This window comes from Squalius cephalus (genome assembly GCF_949319135.1).
Source record: "Squalius cephalus genome assembly, chromosome: 21".
Lineage (NCBI taxonomy): Eukaryota > Metazoa > Chordata > Actinopteri > Cypriniformes > Leuciscidae > Squalius > Squalius cephalus.
In genome coordinates, this window is record NC_137142.1 from 31,272,156 (window position 1) to 31,290,957 (window position 18,802).

General features: G+C 37.6%; 1 protein-coding gene across 1 annotated transcript in view; it reads right to left on the reverse strand.

The window, feature by feature from the left end:
- LOC307149609 (V-set domain-containing T-cell activation inhibitor 1) overlaps positions 1-18,802 on the reverse strand; it is a 48,673-nt gene that overhangs the window by 18,970 nt on the left and 10,901 nt on the right. The gene's annotated exons all lie outside the window — the stretch shown is intronic.

Here is an 18,802-nt window from a genome sequence, read left to right on the forward strand (position 1 = left end):
CAGGTGTCGCTCATCATCAATCGCGCCGTTCTCTCACGGCCCTCGGCCTCATCCTGCTCGCCACATTAACACAGCACATTGATACTGAATATGCTATTTTTGCAGTGGGATGCAATACTCTAATCAGCATAAGTCAGGTCACCTTTATTTCTGTTGCGATTTATACAATACAGATTGTTTTCAAGCAGCTTTACAGTGATAAACAGGAAAATAATGATTCAATGATGCAAACAGTTCAATTCTACTGTAAAGCAACTTTAAAAAGACAATAGTGTCATTATTCAGCTCAAGTCAGTTTCATTCAATAACTCTGTAAAGATCATCAAATATGAAATGAGTTCAAATCAGTAATCAGTTGAAACTGTTGTAATGCCTTTTGTGAATCGTTTTCCCATCATACATTCAATAATTTTGCCAAAAAGTATGAGTAGTCTCTTGTAAAATGAATGCTGCCTGTTGGGAGTATGGTTTTGTAACAGAATCGATTGTCAGGCTGACTCAAATATTTTTTTTTATTAAACATGGGAGTTAAAACCATGTGTTGCAGACATTACATTTCTTTTTTACTCAAATATCAGCCATGCGTCAGACACAGAATGAGACTGGATGTCAACACAAAGATTACCGAATCCATGAATGTCTGAACTATTGTATTTGGACCTTGATACTTTTGCATGACCAAATAACTAGGTCAACATAAAATCTCTCTGAGGTGTTTCCACAAAGGCAAGGCAAACGACTGATATAAGCAAAACAAAATGATTTAACAAAAAAAAAAAATCATATATAAAACTGATTCATGTGACAACAGTATCCAGACCGCATTCAGTCCACAAAGTGGCTACAACTGCATGAATTTCCATGATTTTTGGAATGGAATGGAATGGAAATTGTTTGATTTGAAACAGGGACAATGCACAAATAAACATTAAACTTGTTAAACAAGAGAATATGTCTTGGGCCAGGTTATAGCAATTGCTAATTTCCATCTGTAGTCCCTGGGCAGGTATGACCAAAAAAACAAAAAAACAAAAAACACATTTTAAAATAGAAATTCCACAGGATTATGGATAGTGATGTCCACTGTAATTAAAAACAAACAGGTTTGCAAAAACAGAAACAGGGAGGCCATCAGCCCATTTACTCTCTGTCCTCCTCCCCCCCCCCCCCCCCCACACTTAAATAGTTCAGCAGCATCTTAGGCACATTAGAGTACAATCCAACTCTAGACACTCATTTACACACACACTCACACACACACACACACACACACACACATTCTCAAAGATGTATGCAAACTTGCTTACTTAACAACCAACTCTTTGTTAGTCATGAGAAAGTGAGAGAATCTGTTCATAACATATGTTCCGTGGGAAGGGTATTCCACTGCCTCATGGCCACACATGAGAAGGAGGAACTCCCAAATTGAGTTTTATGTTGTGGGAAGCTACACTCCCCCCTTGTGACACTTCTAGTTGTTCACACTGTTTTTTCAGAGCAGAGTGTTACAAACTTTTTTCAGGGGGGGGGGGGGGGGGGTTGAAAGAAGTCTCTTATGCTCATCAAGCCTGCAGTTAAAAAAAAAACTAAAAAAAAACAACAACAAAAAACAGTAATATTATGAAATATTATTACAATTTAAAATAATGGTTCTCTTTTTTAATATATTTTAAAATGTAATTTATTTTTGTGATGCAAAGCTGAATTTTCATCAGCAAGTACTCCAGTCTTTGGTGTCTTATGATCCTTCAGAAATCATTCTAATATGATTTTTTTTTTTTTTTTTTTTTTTTTTAACTGCAGGCTTGATGAGCATAAGAGACTTCTTTCAAAAACATTAAAAATATAATTTTTCCAAACTTTTGACTGGTACTGTATCTAAAATTTACTAAATTAAATTTCAATTTGTTGCACAATTTTTTAACATGACCTTTAAAGCTAAGTGTCGAATCTAGAGTTACCCCCAAATATTTAAATTTATCTACACGTTTTATATATTGGTCATTTACTAAAATTTCTGGATAAGTTTTAAGTATAGACCAATTTGTAAAGAACAGTGTTACATTTTTTTCAACATTTAATGTGAGGCATGAGACATGTAACCAGTCACTGACCTTGCTCATAACACTTGATAATTTTGTCTACGTCTGTTGCACTTCTCCCATGGCTATATAAATACTGTGTCATCAGCATACATAACAATATTTATGCCTCTAAGAAGACTGCTCCCACCACTCCTCCGTGATCTAAGCTAGTTTTAATCTCCTCAAGGAAGTAGCAACATGCAGTTTCAGTGGAATGTTTTTTCCTGAAACCAAATTGCATAGGATGGAAAAGGGACTTAGAGTCCAGATGTGCTATTAGTTGTTCATGCCAAAACCTTTTCGATAACCTTTGATACAACTGGGAGAATACTGATGGGTTGGTAGTTAGAGACCACTTGAGTATCCCCAGATTTATGCACAGGGGTGACAATGACACTGGAAAAGATGTTTTCGTTAAAAGACTTGTTTATAATCATCGCTAGAGGTATCATAATAGATGTCTTGTGTTGTTTAAAGAAAGCTGTATCACAACCATATATATCTTTAGCTTTACTATTAGATAGAAGTGAAATTACATTTTCCACTTTCACTGTGTTGATTAAGGAAAACTTGAAAGCAGAATCATCACAGGTTAAAGCTTGTGTGTGTTGAATTTTTGGTAAACTTAGACTCAATTCTCGTACCGAATTTATGAAATAATCATTAAAACATTCCCCAATTATCTGGTCATCATCCTGGATACAGCCATCCACCATGAGTTTTAAATGTTTATTTGCTGATTTTTCCCTTCCAAGTAATTTGTCAATGCTCTTCCATAACTTTTTAGAGTAACTTTTTAGTTGTTGTGTGACTTTATTTCTTAAACTTTTAAAAATCAGATGATCAGTATTTAATTTTGATTTTAAAAACTTTTTCAAAGAAGCATCCCTTTTTTTCATTAATTCCTAGAGATTTGTATTAAACCAGGATAGATTATATTTTTTTATTTGTTTTCTTGCCCCATTTCCTGGTGTATTTTAATATAATGCCTTTAATGGTCACATTAAATCAGCACAGGCTGGCTCACAGGGCATACTACCAATGGTGTCATGCCAGTTTATTTGCTTTATTTCATTTTCAATGAAGGCCATGTCCTTTGGAGCGATAAAAGGCATGGATTTCCCCTTCATTGAGTTCTGTTTTTGACAATTTTCTGGAGACCAGAGTAAGATTATGATCTGATAACCCAGTGATGAAGTTATAAATCTTTCTAATTATATCTGGCTTTTTTGTGAAAATTAAGTCTAAAAGCATTTGGGAAGACTTTGTTATTCTTGTGGGTTTATGGATCATCTGCGTCATCTGAAAAGTTTTGGCAATATCTTTAAGCTTTTTCCTACATGTTTTATCTTGCCAGTTTAAATTAAAATCACTCATAAGAATGACTTCCATTTTTCCATGTTGTTTAAGTATAACATTTAGACAATCATAAAATTCTTTTGTGGCAGTAGGAGGGCGGTAGACTGCAAAGACAGCAAAATACATTTGGGGGGGGGATAGGCAGGGTTGCCAACTCTCACGCATCTCGCGTGACAGTCACGCATTCAGCCTCAATCTCACGCTCTCACGCTCAACAAAGAAATCTCACACAAAAATAGACATTCTTCTGTGCTGTATTTTTTTTCACTCATGTGCACTAAATTTCAGAATTACTATAAACAATTCAGGCTCTTAACTACTGGATGGACCACTAGTTATGGCGCAAATTAGTTAAAAATCTCCCAGAACCTAGAGCGAGCACGCATGCGAGACAGAGACTGTCGTCCAACCGATAGCGCGCGCACGCACGGCAGAGAGGGAAAGTCTTACAACTGCGCATTTTATCAGTTGCGGCGCCTTCATCTATAGGCTACACTGCAGCACGACGTATCAAATGTTAACGCAGAGGAACGGGACACTGCAGTTCACAAAAGTTCATTATTTGCATGTGCTTTAAAGCCTTGCCGGTTAAACATGTCATTCGCTGCTGATGCGCTGTTCAAATATGCGCTTTACTGAGCGCGTACACTCGACGCGCATATGCACTAAAAGCCTGTTACTGGACTAAAAGTTATCTTTTGAGTCTTATATTGCGCTAATACTGTCAAATACAGACAATGTTTACATAAACAAGTTGGTTATGTCTAAAGTGAAAGCAAACAGAGAAAATTAATTAAAATCTGCTTGTCATATATGCGTGTATATTAGACGCGTCGCGTGCAGTTCTTAAAGAGACAGTAGCCCTAATAATAAACATGCTGCCGCTTGTTCTTAAAGAGATAGTTCACCCAAAACCAAACAGTTGCTGGTCCCCATTGACATACATAGTAGGAAAAAAAATATACTATGGAAGTCACAGGGGTACATCAACTGTTTGGTTACTGACATTCTTTCAAATAACGTTTATTTTCAACAGAAGAAAGAAACTTATTCAGGTTTAAAACAACTTAAGAGAGTAAATTATGACTTTTTGGGGGGAGAACTATGCCATTAATGTTAATAAAACAACAAAACACACAGAGGAAATCATTCACTGCTCTTGACTGAGAACTTTAAGTCTGTTGTGTTTTATTTTCATATTTGTCCATTTAATTACTTTCTTCAATTCTACTGTTAAATACACCTATAGCTGAAAAAATAAAGCACTGTTTATTTCATTTGTATATTAAGTTGTGTATGTGTAATATGTATCTCTGTTCTTAATTTTTAATAACAAAGAAAATAGTGACAAAGATTTCATCTTCGCCACTTTGACCTAAATGTCTGCCATTCTTTTTTATTTTATATTTTGTTACCTATATTTTGCTATAAGGCTTTGTTTTTAAAATAGGGACATTAGTTTGGCTGTAATGCTCAGTCACATGCAAAATAGTAAAACCAACATGAAAAAGAATCATGATAAAATCGTGATTTTTTCTGAAAAATAACAAACAAAAATTGTGATATTATTGCCATATCGCCCACCCCAGGTGTAAAAAAGTGCCTAGATGTGCTTAGATGCTAAAAATGTGTTATTATTGATCATTATATCACACTACAATTAAACATAATGAAACATTCATTTGAATTGAAATTGTTTTATTAGCTTAGCTAATATTATTTATTAGCTTTTTCTAGAGATTGCAGTCATGCATGACATGGTGAAAAATGACTTGAAATAATACTGAAAATAGGTTAAGATGAATGTTAAAGGTGTGCCCCCTAAAAGCACAAGTGGCCCCTGCCTGGCCCCCCCCAGTTAGGAAAAAGGGGTTGTTGGGGTTAACCAAGTCTCTGTGAGGCATAAGTAATCGATGTTTGAGTCCGTCAGTAAATGTTCAAGTTGTTCGGTCTTTGAGATAATGCTACGTATATTCAGATGTCCACCAAAAATGCCTTTCGGCTTCGTTTTTGAGTCCCACAACACGCTCGCATGATTTACAGTCTGAAACAATTTCATCTGCTGCTGTTTGAGGTACGATGTAGTTTGTGTGGTGATTGTTGGAGGTCTGTGCAGGAACGATGTTATCGCCATTTGGCCAATATTGCTATCAGGCTTAATGTTGTTTGTTGGAGGAATATTACTTTGAGTTCCTGTAAAAGCAGCACACTTCGCCGGTCTAGGGATGTCAGGATCAGCTGATTGGCAAATGTCCAAAGACCTCGATCCAGGATTTGAGTGCATCCCCGCACAAAAGGAGGATTACAAAAAGGACGATGGCTGGGCCTGGCTTTGTTGACACCGATGTTGAGTGTCCATGCAGCTCACTTTGCACACGCCTCGCTCGACCATCATCTAGGATATTTGAGTATAGGATATACTGGCTCCACGAATCCACCGGCTGGCCGACAGCGAGTTTTCCAGGTGAGTCCATAAGCGCACGTTTAGAGGTCCCCCACATTTGTGTGCCCATCAAAAAAAGCAGGTGCATCACCAAGGTAACAAGGCATAATGACGTATTGATTTTAACAAAGTTTTTATATCGCCGAGGCGCCCAAGTTTCATGTCGTATTTTATGATACCTGGCGGTCTCCCAGTATAGTTTAGGAGAGGTAAGACAGCAGTACCTGCCACTCTGCTGCTACCTGCCGCCATCTTCCCAGATAAAAACATCTTTTGCAGTTGTTTGTGATGAATGCATAAGGATTTTTAAAAAATAATTTATATAAATAAAATAACTTAGCTAAATCCTAGATTTAAAGGGACACTATGCAAGTCTGAGTGTTTTTTCTCTACGAGCTCCCCCTAGTGTCTGGTAGTATAATGCTTTCAAACACTCTGTCGTAAAAACGAACTGTTGTCCCTCCCCCCTCGCCACGAGCAACCCAGCTGATCAGCTGTCAACCTAGCTGAGCAGAGGAATCGGCTATTTCAAAACCAGTTATGTCTACCGAGGCAAGTAAAGCAATACTTTCTTTTCAACTGATGGCGATTTTTTTATTTATTGTGTTGTCATGCATACTAGGATTTTTACCGGGAACGAACGATATGAACGAGGCGAACTACTGCTTTCGTGTTTGTTTGTTTGTTTTTTTGTTTTTTTGGGAGAATGGGCATGAGCATAAAAAAAAAATATATATCGGAGGCTAATATTTGTCTAAAGTTATATTAGCAAGGTCTATAAGTTCATCTGGTAGAATGATGGTTTACCTTTGCTTGTCTAAGAAAACATCAGAACGTTTTTTCTAGCTCGATCATGATATGTGCAACATTTTGCGCGTCTGATATTGCCTACTATCAGACGCGTTGACTTAGTGACATAAAATAAAAGTGTAAGTTACACAAATAAAACCGACAGAGGAACGGCCAAACAACTACAGAAATCAAACGTGTTTGCTATGACAATGCTAACATCAAAGTTATAGTATCTAGCGTACTAGTAAGCCCCTAACAGACAGCGATCATAATAAAAACCTTTACAGACAATAGCAAACATCCTGAGGTCACAATTACTTGAAATTTAAATATTAAACACAGTTTATTCCAAAGATACTTAACTTACAAGTGCAACAGCAGGATCAGCATCCGTTTTGCAGGCTTCTGTTTCTCTCAGTTCTCACCATTCTGAAAAAGCCGGTCCGATATATTTACTCGAGTCTGACTTCTTGCTCGGTCAGTCTCCCGTTTCCTCTTTCGTTGGTCCTCCGACAAAGATTTCCTAGCTTTCTGCTTCTTTTTTACAGGCTCAGCCTCAGCCATAACTCAATCTATCATTGCCCTTTGCTTATAGCTAGCCCGCCGGTGCTTGAATAGGGGCGTGTACGTGTGCAGTGCCGTCAAGCAATTCGTTACATCGCGAGACCTGATATCACGCGATACTTCCTGACACCGACCCGCGTCCCAAAGTTGCAAGTGAGTTTTTTCCGCTCTCGGGCACCAGGGGGGTGCGAAACCACCACCATTCAACCCGAAATAAGTAATATAACCATTCCACTGACTCCGAAGCTGTTCAGTTAAGGTTAAAAAGTTACCTAGAGCACCTTTAAAACAAGAAAAGAAAAAAATAAGATTTTATTAATTTCTATGGCCTTTCCAGGCCTGAAAAAAAAAAAAAAATAAATAAAAAAAATAAAGCACACATAAAAAAAGTTACGTCGGACCAAATGCAAATATATTGTCTTCAAATCTCCTGTCAGCTATAAAAAAAAAGCAGGTGTCAAACTCAGCCATCACTGAAGCATAAAAATAAAAAAATTAATGTAAAAATAAAAAACAAAATCCCTTTCCTGATACAGTATGGTACAAAGACAATGGTGTGCTTTTCTCTAGATAAATGGCATCTACTGAAAAGGACAGGGCTTGGGTCATGCTGTGAGAAACGACTTCCCCATGGCGACAGCACCAAAGTCTCAACTCCAAAACAACTCTACTGTAAAACACCCTTTCATGGAAAATTCCCTTTATGTAATACACATGACGAACACTGCAAAGAGTTCAACACAATTAAAAAGGTAGAAATTATCTAAAAAAAATCGTTTTATAGTACAGTTTTAGAAAAGATGTACTGTAAAGCAAATACCGGAGAAAGGCAGAAAAAGTACTACTGTTGAAGAAAAGAGGATTTATTATTATAAAGATTTTAATAATATTTCAATAGGCAAGTAACAATCAGGAGCTGGTGAAATGGAATTACGTAATATTTATTTTTCTATGCCATACTGTTAAAATATTTTTGATTGCTTAAATATAACCTACTAAACCGAAACCATTTTTTAATGTAATCTTTTTAAATGTAACTTGATAAGGTTTTCCTCAGGGACAAAGAGAATAAAAAGACTTTCACAAGGAAAATCATGTTGCAGAAAAGTAAGGAGTCAAGTGGACAGCCAGTGCTGTTAAATAACCTGATCGCCTGGGGAAGAAGCTGTTGTAAGACTTGAGAAATTAGAAAATGCCAGGCAGTCTGGTTGAGGAACGACCACTCCCTGAGAAGACATTTCTGGAAATGAACATTTGAGCTCTTTGTTGTGAAGTTAGCATCCCCATTTGACTTGCGTAAGCCTCCTCTCTTTCACTCTTCGCCCACTCCCTTCCTCTCATGCTGAGATCACCTGAAATTCACCCAAAAATCTATATGGTTTAAATGTGAATTATTATCATAGTTTTATACATGTTTGGTACCATTTTAAATGTCTCAGTGTGACTGGTACAAATGGTTCATTCCCAAAGAAGTAAACCAAAATGTAAATAAAGTTTTTAAGAGTTTAGAGATAACTCGCACACCGAGGAGGGTGTGTCTTCCAGGCAAATGGCATTCTGCTCACCAAAGGTGTAAACTCTGAATGCAAATTCCCATTGTTAGCAAATGTTTCCATGTGAAAGAAGTTTCTGTCTTGGTCTGGGTATATAATGAATTGCAACAAGCGATTTTCAGCCCATAAAGTTGAAGGATCTCAAAGACTTTAGCATTATGTATTTTTCAAAATGTCGGGTTTCACCGACATCTTTTACTCTTTATCTCTGAGCATTTGATGTTATTGTATTGATTAACTTTGAACTGATTATGAAATTGGCATGATACATTTACCTGACATAATAAATTGTTACATTTGATTATTCTGACTTGCTCTGAAATTGTTTTCCCAAGTAGACTAAACAGATTCATATGTTACCTCAAATTTGCGTCAGATTAGTGATGACTAATATTTGGCGCTAATTCAAGTGTACTTGGTTTTGCAAAGACAAGAATTACCTCTGTTTAGTGACCGAAGCTGGCAAGTTTGTGATCGTGAGACCCGCGTAAAACAGAAGGCGTGAGGACCTCAATAGCGACATAGTTTCCTAATCTGAGCAGGTAAAATAAAGAGTTAAAAAGAATAATCAAACATTTGCTCACTTTTAATGTAGCTCAGATATCATTAAAACATTTTTCATTTATGGAGTCAGATGAAATAACGAGGTAATACATATGAGAAAATGTATTTAATTTAATCCTGTTGTGTTGGGTAAAAGGAAAGACAGTAACACGCAGAGACCTTCACCCATCTTAGCGGAAACCCACATTTGGAACAATAAACAGGCTTACACTGTTCTTCAGTCTGTGCTCGGTCAAGTGCTTGGACACTTCTGAGTCTTCCAGATAGCAGTGGGTGTTGGAGAATTTCCCTTGCCTCATGTAAAAGTCTGAATGCTGTAATGCCCAGCAGAAAATAGGCCACAAGGATAAAAGAATGGATAAGTACCCAAAAACCTGTAGGAGGGATGCAGGTGTTGGGAGGCACTGGAAGAAAAACATGTTATATAAAATGTTTTGAGATGTTCCACCAATAGAAGAAGGTCTAGGGGAAGATGTTTTTAATGGTGGCAAGGACACAAGGAGTGACAAAGAAGAAGAGATAGATATGAGGGTGCCCATTGGGCACCTAGCGATAAGAAAAAAGTATAAGACATGAGGACTGGGAATGGTTAAAACTTTAGATGTCCAGATGGCCAGTTGGCGTCTCACTTTGTTGCTTGTCAATAAAGTTAATTCTTCTGACCTGGAACTTCGACTCTGAGAGCTTTTTTGAGACCTGAACCAAAAAGGACTTTGAATGTGCCACAACATGGGCAGAACATCCAGTAGAGGGATGGGTACTGTCCTTCACAACTCTGGTTGCTCTCTTAAGGCACCGTCCTCCATAGATGGCAGTCTGGCACAATGATGTTCTGGGCAGTCTTTATCACCCTCTGTAGGGTCCTCTTGTCAGTGACAGAACAGCTGCCATTCCAGACTGTGATGTTATTGGTCAAGATGCTCTCCATCTGTAAAAATTATTCATGATGATCTTACTCATGCCATCTTTTTAAGCCTTCTCCGTAAGTGTAGACATTGTTGGGCTTTCACCAGGGAAGTGGTGTTCTGTTTCCAGGAGAAATCATTAGTTATGTGAACGCCCTGGAAACTATTTCCACCGCCGCTCCGTTAATGCGCAGTGGGGGGTAAACCGCAGGAGATTTCCTGAAGTCTACAACCACTTCTTTCATCTTGCTGATGTTAAAGGACAGATTGTTGTCGTTGCACCACAGCTCAAGGTTTCTCACCTCCTCTGTACACAATCTCGTTGTTATGTGAGATTAGGCCCACCACTGTTGTATCGTCAGCAAACTTGTTAATATGATTGTTCCGATGCTGAGCAATACAGTCATGGGTGAGTAGTGTGAACAGTAATGGGCCGAAAACACAGCCCTGAGGAGCTCCAGTGTTCAGAGTGAGAGAATGTATTCTCTTGGATCCTTTCTATTTGAGCTCTGTTAGTCAGGAAGTCCAGAACCCAGTTGCAGGCCATGGGGTTAAGTCAGAGTGTGTAGAGTTTACTAATGTGTGTCTGTGGAAGAATAGCATTTAATGCTGAACTGAAATCGATTAAAAGAATTCTGACACTTGTTCTTGTGTTTCAGATGTGAAAGAGCCATATGGATGAAATATAATATGGCATCCACAGTACAGCAATCTTATAATTACAGTACTTGAAATGATAAATAGTAGCCTGTCCTCGGGAGTTGTACTTAAGTCTTTTAAACATGCAACGGTGGAACCAGTAATCAGGAAACCCAATCTGGATTCATCAGTCTTGGCTAATTTTAGATCTATATCGAAACTTCCATTTCTGTCCAAACTACTGAAGAAGGTCATATTTGGACAACTGAATTAATTTCTAGATTTGCATGGTACTCATGAAGTATTTCAGTCTGGTTTTAAATCCCTACATAGTCCAGAAACTGCACCGGTGAAGGTTTTTAATGATTTGTTACTCGCTACTGACTGTAATTTTACCGTCTAAATTTTTTAATTTCACTAGACCTTTCGGCTGCATTTGATACTGTAGACCATAAGATCTTGATTACACGCTTAGAACAATGTGGTATTAAGGGTACAATGTTGGCATGGTTTAGATCTTATTTGTCTGAAAGAACTTTCTCAGTTAGTTTTTGAGACTGGAGTCTCCTCAACGGCTTCTTTCACTTGTGGGGTCCCCCAGGGCTCCATTTTGGGGCCTATTTTGTTCTCCCTGTATATGCTCCCCTTAGAACATATTTTTAGGAAATTTAGCATTTCTTTTCATTATGCAGACGATACGCAAATTTATCTGCCTTTGAAACGAAAAGATACTCTATTGCAGTGTCTTGAGGAAATTAAGGCAGTAACAACATAAATTAATTTATATAGAACAAATTAGGAAACTCCAAGGCACTCTCTTTAAGAAAAATTAAAAAGCCTTTACTTTATGGCTTGGTCATCATAAACCTTTAAAAACTCTGACGCGTTTCGGCATACAAGCCTTCGTCAGGGAGTCAACAGTTTCCAAAACGAGACCTTCTTACAAGTCTTCACACAACCAATCAAAAACCTCCATTTGGCAGAGGTAGGTTCAAAGTTGTAGGATTATAGAAAGACCACTAGATGTCCTCCTTGGTACTTAATAGAACAGGATATTTGTGACTACACACACCAAGGTTACATACAATACATGCATCACCAAAGTACAGAAAATATAAATAAAAAATAAAATAAAATTTTTAGAGAAAGAATTGTAGTTTTAGAGAAAAACACTGAGATCAAGTTCTTCATTCAGGCCTGGATATCTAGTCGCCTGCAGACCAAATTAAGAGAATAATAAGAAAAAATTGGGGTATTATTGAAAGCGATGAGGTGCTTGGCCAGCTGTTTCCTGAGCCACCTCTGGTAACTTTCAGGAGATGTCCTACTATTCGAGATAAACTGGTCCGGAGCCATTTGAAACCAGAAGGCCAACATACGTGGTTGGGATCTAAACCCAAAGGGTCTTATAAATGTCAACACTGCAATCATTGTACAAATGTTTTGCAGTCTAAAACCTTTGTTGATACTATTTCCCAAAAACAGTTTACCATTAACCACTTTATAAGCTGTAAAACGATATTTGTTATATATAGACTGGAATGCCCTGAGTGTAAAGTGGAAGGACAAAGAGGTGCTTACAGGACAGATTGGCTGAACATAAATATGCAATTCGCACGGGCAACATGAACTATCCTATGGCGAGACATTACGGGGAACACCACATTAGTGATCCATCGACCGTACAGATCTGTGGAATTGATCATATCCCATTGTCACTAAGGAAAGGAGACAGGCAAAAACTACTAAACCAGAGAGAAAGTTTCTGGATTGATAAACTGCAGGCGACTAGATATCCAGGCCTGAATGAAGAACTTGATCTCAGTGTTTTTCTCTAAAACTACAATTCTTTCTCTAAAAATTTCATTTTATTTTTTATTTATATTTTCTGTACTTTGGTGATGCATGTATTGTATGTAACCTTGGTGTGTAGTCACAAATATCCTGTTCTATTAAAGCGGTAGTCGGCAAGTCTGGCAGATTGGTTGACTTAGCCAAAATTTTGAATGTTTACAACTCTCATGCCCCTCCCCCACTACCAACGAGCACCCTCCCATAGACGTCGTGTTCGTCAGTGCATGTGTACCTGATTTTCTGTGAACGCGCGCGTCTCTTCAGCATCGATCAACACCATGGACTCGGAGGTAGGCTGCCCTGGCTAATCTATCCATAGATAGCAATAACAGAGGAATTGGAAGCTTGTTAGTAGATTTTCTCTCCGCCATCACGCTTCGTACAATCTCAGGCAAACTTCTTCAGGCATGTCCTGTGCATGTGATATTGTAACGTGCGCGCGCCGCGAGGGGATCTGTGACTGTGGCGTGTGCACGACCTGTGATTGACAGTCAGATCTCACACCCCCCCTGCGCTGATTGGATCCGATGACCCGGGAGCGGTGGATTTTTGCAAAACAAATAACACGCTCCAGGTGGAGTTAGAAGCTCTGGTTTTTTTCTAAAATCACTTTATTTACGTTGTTCTGTCGGATTATAGTGTCGATTTCACTGAATATGATCAAAAAAGTGTTGCCGACGGCAGCTTTAAGTACCAAGGAGGACATCTAGTGGTCTTTCTATAATCCTACAACTTTGAACCTACCTCTGCCAAATGGAGGTTTTTGATTGGTTGTGTGAAGACTTATAAGAAGGTCTCTTGTTTTGGAAACTGTTGACTCCCTGACGAATATATGCCGAAACGCGTCAGAGTTTTTAAAGGTTTATGATGACCAAGCCATAAAATAAAGGCTTTTTAATTTTTCTTAAAGAGAGTGCCTTGGAGTTTCCTAATTTGTTCTATATTATGATTATCCCATCCAAAGAGCACCTCAAGCTAACATTTTGAGTCCTTGAAGCGCTCCTCTACAGACATTTGATAAATTAAGTTGTTTATGCCGGGAGGCACGTATGAGTCATTAGATTTGGACCTTGGTGAATTGAATCCACTTGTGAAGTCCAAATTTAAAAAAATGTTGTTATTATGGATTGTGATTTTAAATTGGACAAACAGCTTAACTTGATAGTTAAATCTATTTTTCCCAATTGAGACAACTCACCAAAGTGAAATCTTTCCTGTCCTTTAAAGACTTGTTCATAGTTTTATTTCAAATTGTCTGGATTATTGTAACGGCCTCTATATAGATATTAGTCCCAAATCCCAAGTTTTTGTTTTTTACTGTGCAAAATAAAACTATTTATAACTATATAATACTGTCTGGAATGTCTGGACTCAGGAGGCTCTTGCCCAATTATTGTTTCCTGTCCATGATTTCAACTTCAGTTTAAAGACAGATAAAGACAGATCTGACAAACTTAGCTAGTTGCCTAAAAATACACAACAAATATATGCTTTTGTCCAGGTAGCATCAGGACATATTCAGCATTCATATTAGCATTTACAAACCAAGGTTATTTATGTAAACGAAAACTGAAACTAAGACTAAAACTATTTGTCAAAAAACATTTTTGTAAACTGAAATAAAATAGAAATGTCAACATAAATGAAAATCTAAAATGAAACGAAACTAACAACAGTTACTGAAAAACTAACTGAAATAAAATAATAATTAGCAAAAATAAATAATCGTTTTCATAATTAATAAGCTCTCATGCTATGCCGGAAAATCAAGTTTTTCCATTGGACTGCGCTACTTTATTTTTCAATGTAAACAAGACAGATGTATGCGGCTCTTTTGCAGCCTTAAGAAGCCGAAATGGCCAAATAAGTAGACTAGTCCTATTTCCATCATGTCTCGACCATATGCAAAAACAGCTGTAGGTCTACCTTAATTCCAGGTAAGATGACCATCTCATGTGAAACTTACAATAAGATACCACACATATTAGAAAGAAGACCACACTGATGAGAAAACTGAAAAAACAAATAGCATGTCTAGCCCACAAATAGACATACACTTTTCAGAGTAGAAGTAAACTAAATGTCATGAATACGAGTGTAACTGTGAGTATAATATATTAAAATATATAACAGACAAAAAGCATAAATGGATCAATAAAAGAATAATATTTGAAAGGATTAATCATATGAACAACCATAAAAGAATAATCATAATTACCATACGCATAATTTTCTTTCTTTTTCTTATACGCCACATGTTTAAAGATTTCATCTTTAATATGAATGAGTATGAATGAATCATTTTTACTTTTATACTTTTAAGTTGCATTTGTTTGGTTCTTTGATCTCAAAACACTGAGATCTCAAAATCTCAAACAATTATTTTATTTTTATTATTAAGAGGTTTGCTTTGCACAAGAGTTAACTGTAAACTGCAAACATTAAACTTTGCTGAATTAAATGTCTTTAAGTGGAAGTGTTCTGTTAACTCTGCTTAACTATAATTACAAAAATTGAAACTGAATATATAAAAACTAAATATAAAGGTGTTCACAAAGTAAAAACAAAACTAACAAAACCATTAATGAAACTAACTAAAACTAAACTGAAATTTATAGGAAATTTGAAAATATTAAAATACAAACTAATTTAAAAATGCAAAACTATAATACCCTTGTTACAAACATGTAAACCACCAGATGTAGGACCCTGTTTAAAGCGATTCCTGTAAATGCCTCAGAAAAAAAATCACAGTCAGTTAAACAGCATACCTGTGCAAAACTCCCCGCTGCGGTGTAAATGTTGGCCTGGCACCGAGTTTTTACCGCTGTGCTTTTGAAGAACTATTTTTCATTCCCCAAAGAATCTTTCAGTGAACAATTCTTAAATAAACCATATTTTTGCTCTTCTGTTCGGTTTTCAGCTTTCTCTTTCTGCAAATTGTATAGTTGTATCGTATCATGGTGTATAGCGATATGACCCAGCACCCAAAATACTATTAAAACACTCCAACACAGCCTCCATTCTTCGCGAAAGATGGATAAAAAAGCGCACAGGAAACAAAAACCTTGAAAAAATTATAAATGACCCCGTCAAATCACAGAGAAGCCGATTCGCACGGGACTAATATCATCACAGGACCTTGGTGTTCGGTGAAATATGGTAGGTCATTTGCAGGGGAATTTTTACTTTACAAATTACAGCATGGCCGATTCGCATGGGATTAAGATCACATACAACCTCCGCAATTATTACAAATTACTAGAGGTCACCAGGTAATACTTATCCTGTGCGAATAGGGCTTATGTCACGGATATGAGAAGGAGCTATTCCATGCATAGTTTTGCATGTTAGTGTGAGTTTTTTTAAATCAATACACGACTGAACAGGCAGGCAATGCAAACTATAGAGCATGAATGTGATGGTGTGTATGTCAGAACACATGCTGCTGAATTCTGGATATACTACAGCCGTTTTTTATTGATTTAGCAGGTAAACCAACAAATAGCGCATCACAACAATCAATCCTAGAAGTAACAAATTCGTGAATAAGCCTTTCAGCATCAGGCAGAGTGAGGTAAGGCCTAATTCTAGCAATGTTTCTGAGACGATGGAAGGCAGATTTTGTGATACTCTTAATATGGTAGTCTAATGTCAGACGAGTTTCAAAAATCAAACCAAGGTTACGAGCTTGAGTAGATGAGAATAGGAAATTATCATGCATAGAAAAATTAAAATGGCTACCTTTGTGAATATCTGTTGGTGTGCCAATAAATAGAACCTCTGTCTTGGAACAATTCAATTGAACTAAATTATGATGCATTCAGATTTTTATTTCCTGCACACACTCTGAGAGAATTGTAGAGGTGACAGTAAAATCAGATTTGGAGCTGATGTAAATCCCCAAAGGAAGCATATAAATGCTAAACAATACAGGACCCAAGACAGATCCCTGAGGAACACCACCTGTCCAAATTCACATTTGTTGTTTCCCAAAACCATTTAAGCACAGTACCAATTTGGAAGCAATTTGGGGTTAATTGCCTTGCTCAAGGGCAACTCGGTTGTGGGTAATTAGAGTGGAAGAGAGTGTTGTTCATTCACTCCCCCCACCTACATTTCCTGCCGGTACTGAGACTCGAACTCACGACCGGGTTACAAGTCCGGGGGCAATAATATTTTAGGGTGGCCATATATCACCCTGTGGCGAGCAGGATGAGGCCGAGGGCCGTAAGAGAACGGCGCGAGGCCGGTGGTGTGATTGATGATGAGCGATGCACCGGTCTCATATCTCTCACGGAGGAGCGGAAGCATTAAAGGAGGAGTGACAACAGTGAAAGAGGAACAGGCCTGGACTTATGTTGTGTTTTGTTTATCTTTTATTATATGTGACAGCAGTCGTCCTGCTGTCTTTTACTTTTGTTTTGCATTTGCATTTGTTTATTTTATTATTAAATTGTGTGTTAAATGTGAGTATAGGTCTGAGTGGACATCCATGACATGCGGAGTCCCTCAAGGCTCAATTCTTGCGCCACTCCTGTTGTACATGCTCCCACTGAGCCAAATAATGAAAAAGAACCAAATTGCTTACCACAGCTATACAGACGACACACAGATCTACTCAGCCCTATTGCCTAACGATTACAGCCCCATTGACTCCCTGTGCCAATGCATTGATGAAGTCAACGGTTGGATGTGTCAAAACTTTCTTCAGTTAAACAAAGACAAAACTGAAGTCATTGCATTTGGAAACAAAGATGAAGTTCTCAAGGTGAACGCATACCTTGACGCTAGGGGTCAAACAACTAAAAATCAAGTCAGGAATCTTGGTGTGATTCTGAAGTCAGACCTTAGTTTCAGTAGTCATGCCAAAGCAATAACTAAATCAGCATACCTTCATCTCAAAAATATTGCAAGAATTAGATGCTTTGTTTCCAGACAAGACATAGAAAAACTTGTGCATGCTTTTATCCCCAGCAGGGTGGACTATTGGAATGGACTCCCCACTGGCCTTCCCAAAAAGACCATAGGAGTTGCAGCTCATGAATTGCAGGTCAAAATCCCTGGTCTGATCTTTATATATGTATATATGTATGTATATATATATATATATATATATATATATCCTTCTGAATGATTATTCATTTCATTTCTATATTCAATGAATGATTCAAATATACTCTTGATCATATGTTTGCTGTGAGTTTTTAACCAGCTCTTAGGTACATTTGGATCTCTGTATCTAGGCCGTGCTGACATGTACGGGGCCTTGGGATAACCCTCAACATGTGATATATATTCATCTGTTTTTCTAGGGTACTCTGACAGCAATGGTCGAGGGGTCATTGAAGTCTATAGTTTAAGGGACCATTTCTTTGTTAAAGCTTTACTATCCTGCGTTATATTAAAGGGGTGGTAAAATGCCCTTTTCACAAGATGTAAAATAAGTCTCTGATGTCCCCAGAGTGTGTGTGTGAAGTTTTAGCACAAAATACCCCACAGATATTTTTATATAGCATGTTAAAGTTGTCACTTTTTGAGGGTTTGCAAAAACGCACCGTTTTGTGTCTGGCCCTTTAAATGCAAATGAGCTGCTGCAGAGGGCGGGGTTTCAAGAGCTCGTGTGTGTTAGCAGCAACGATTACCTCACGTAGACACTAAAATGACAGAAACTGTTCTGCCTTTAATGTTAAAACGGAGTCAGACAAAGATGGAGAGACTCAAGAAGAAGTGACAACACGTAGAATGCAACAGGACGTCTCTGAATGGTTAGTTGATGAATTTATGTTGCTGATGTGGAGTTAACTATCTTCAATTAGCATATTCTGTCATGATAATCTATAAATCGCTCGTATAGGAACTGTTGTGAGATGCACACAGAGTGACTTTCTATTGAGTGTGAAAAGATGGATGCTAAAGTTTGAGCTGACTCACAAATGTACTCTTATACAACAACTTTCCCTCTTCTCAACACAGACTGCATGTTCCCGGGGGAGGGGTTTATGTAAATTTTAGGGTTAGTGATGTCACTAACCCGGGAGGAAT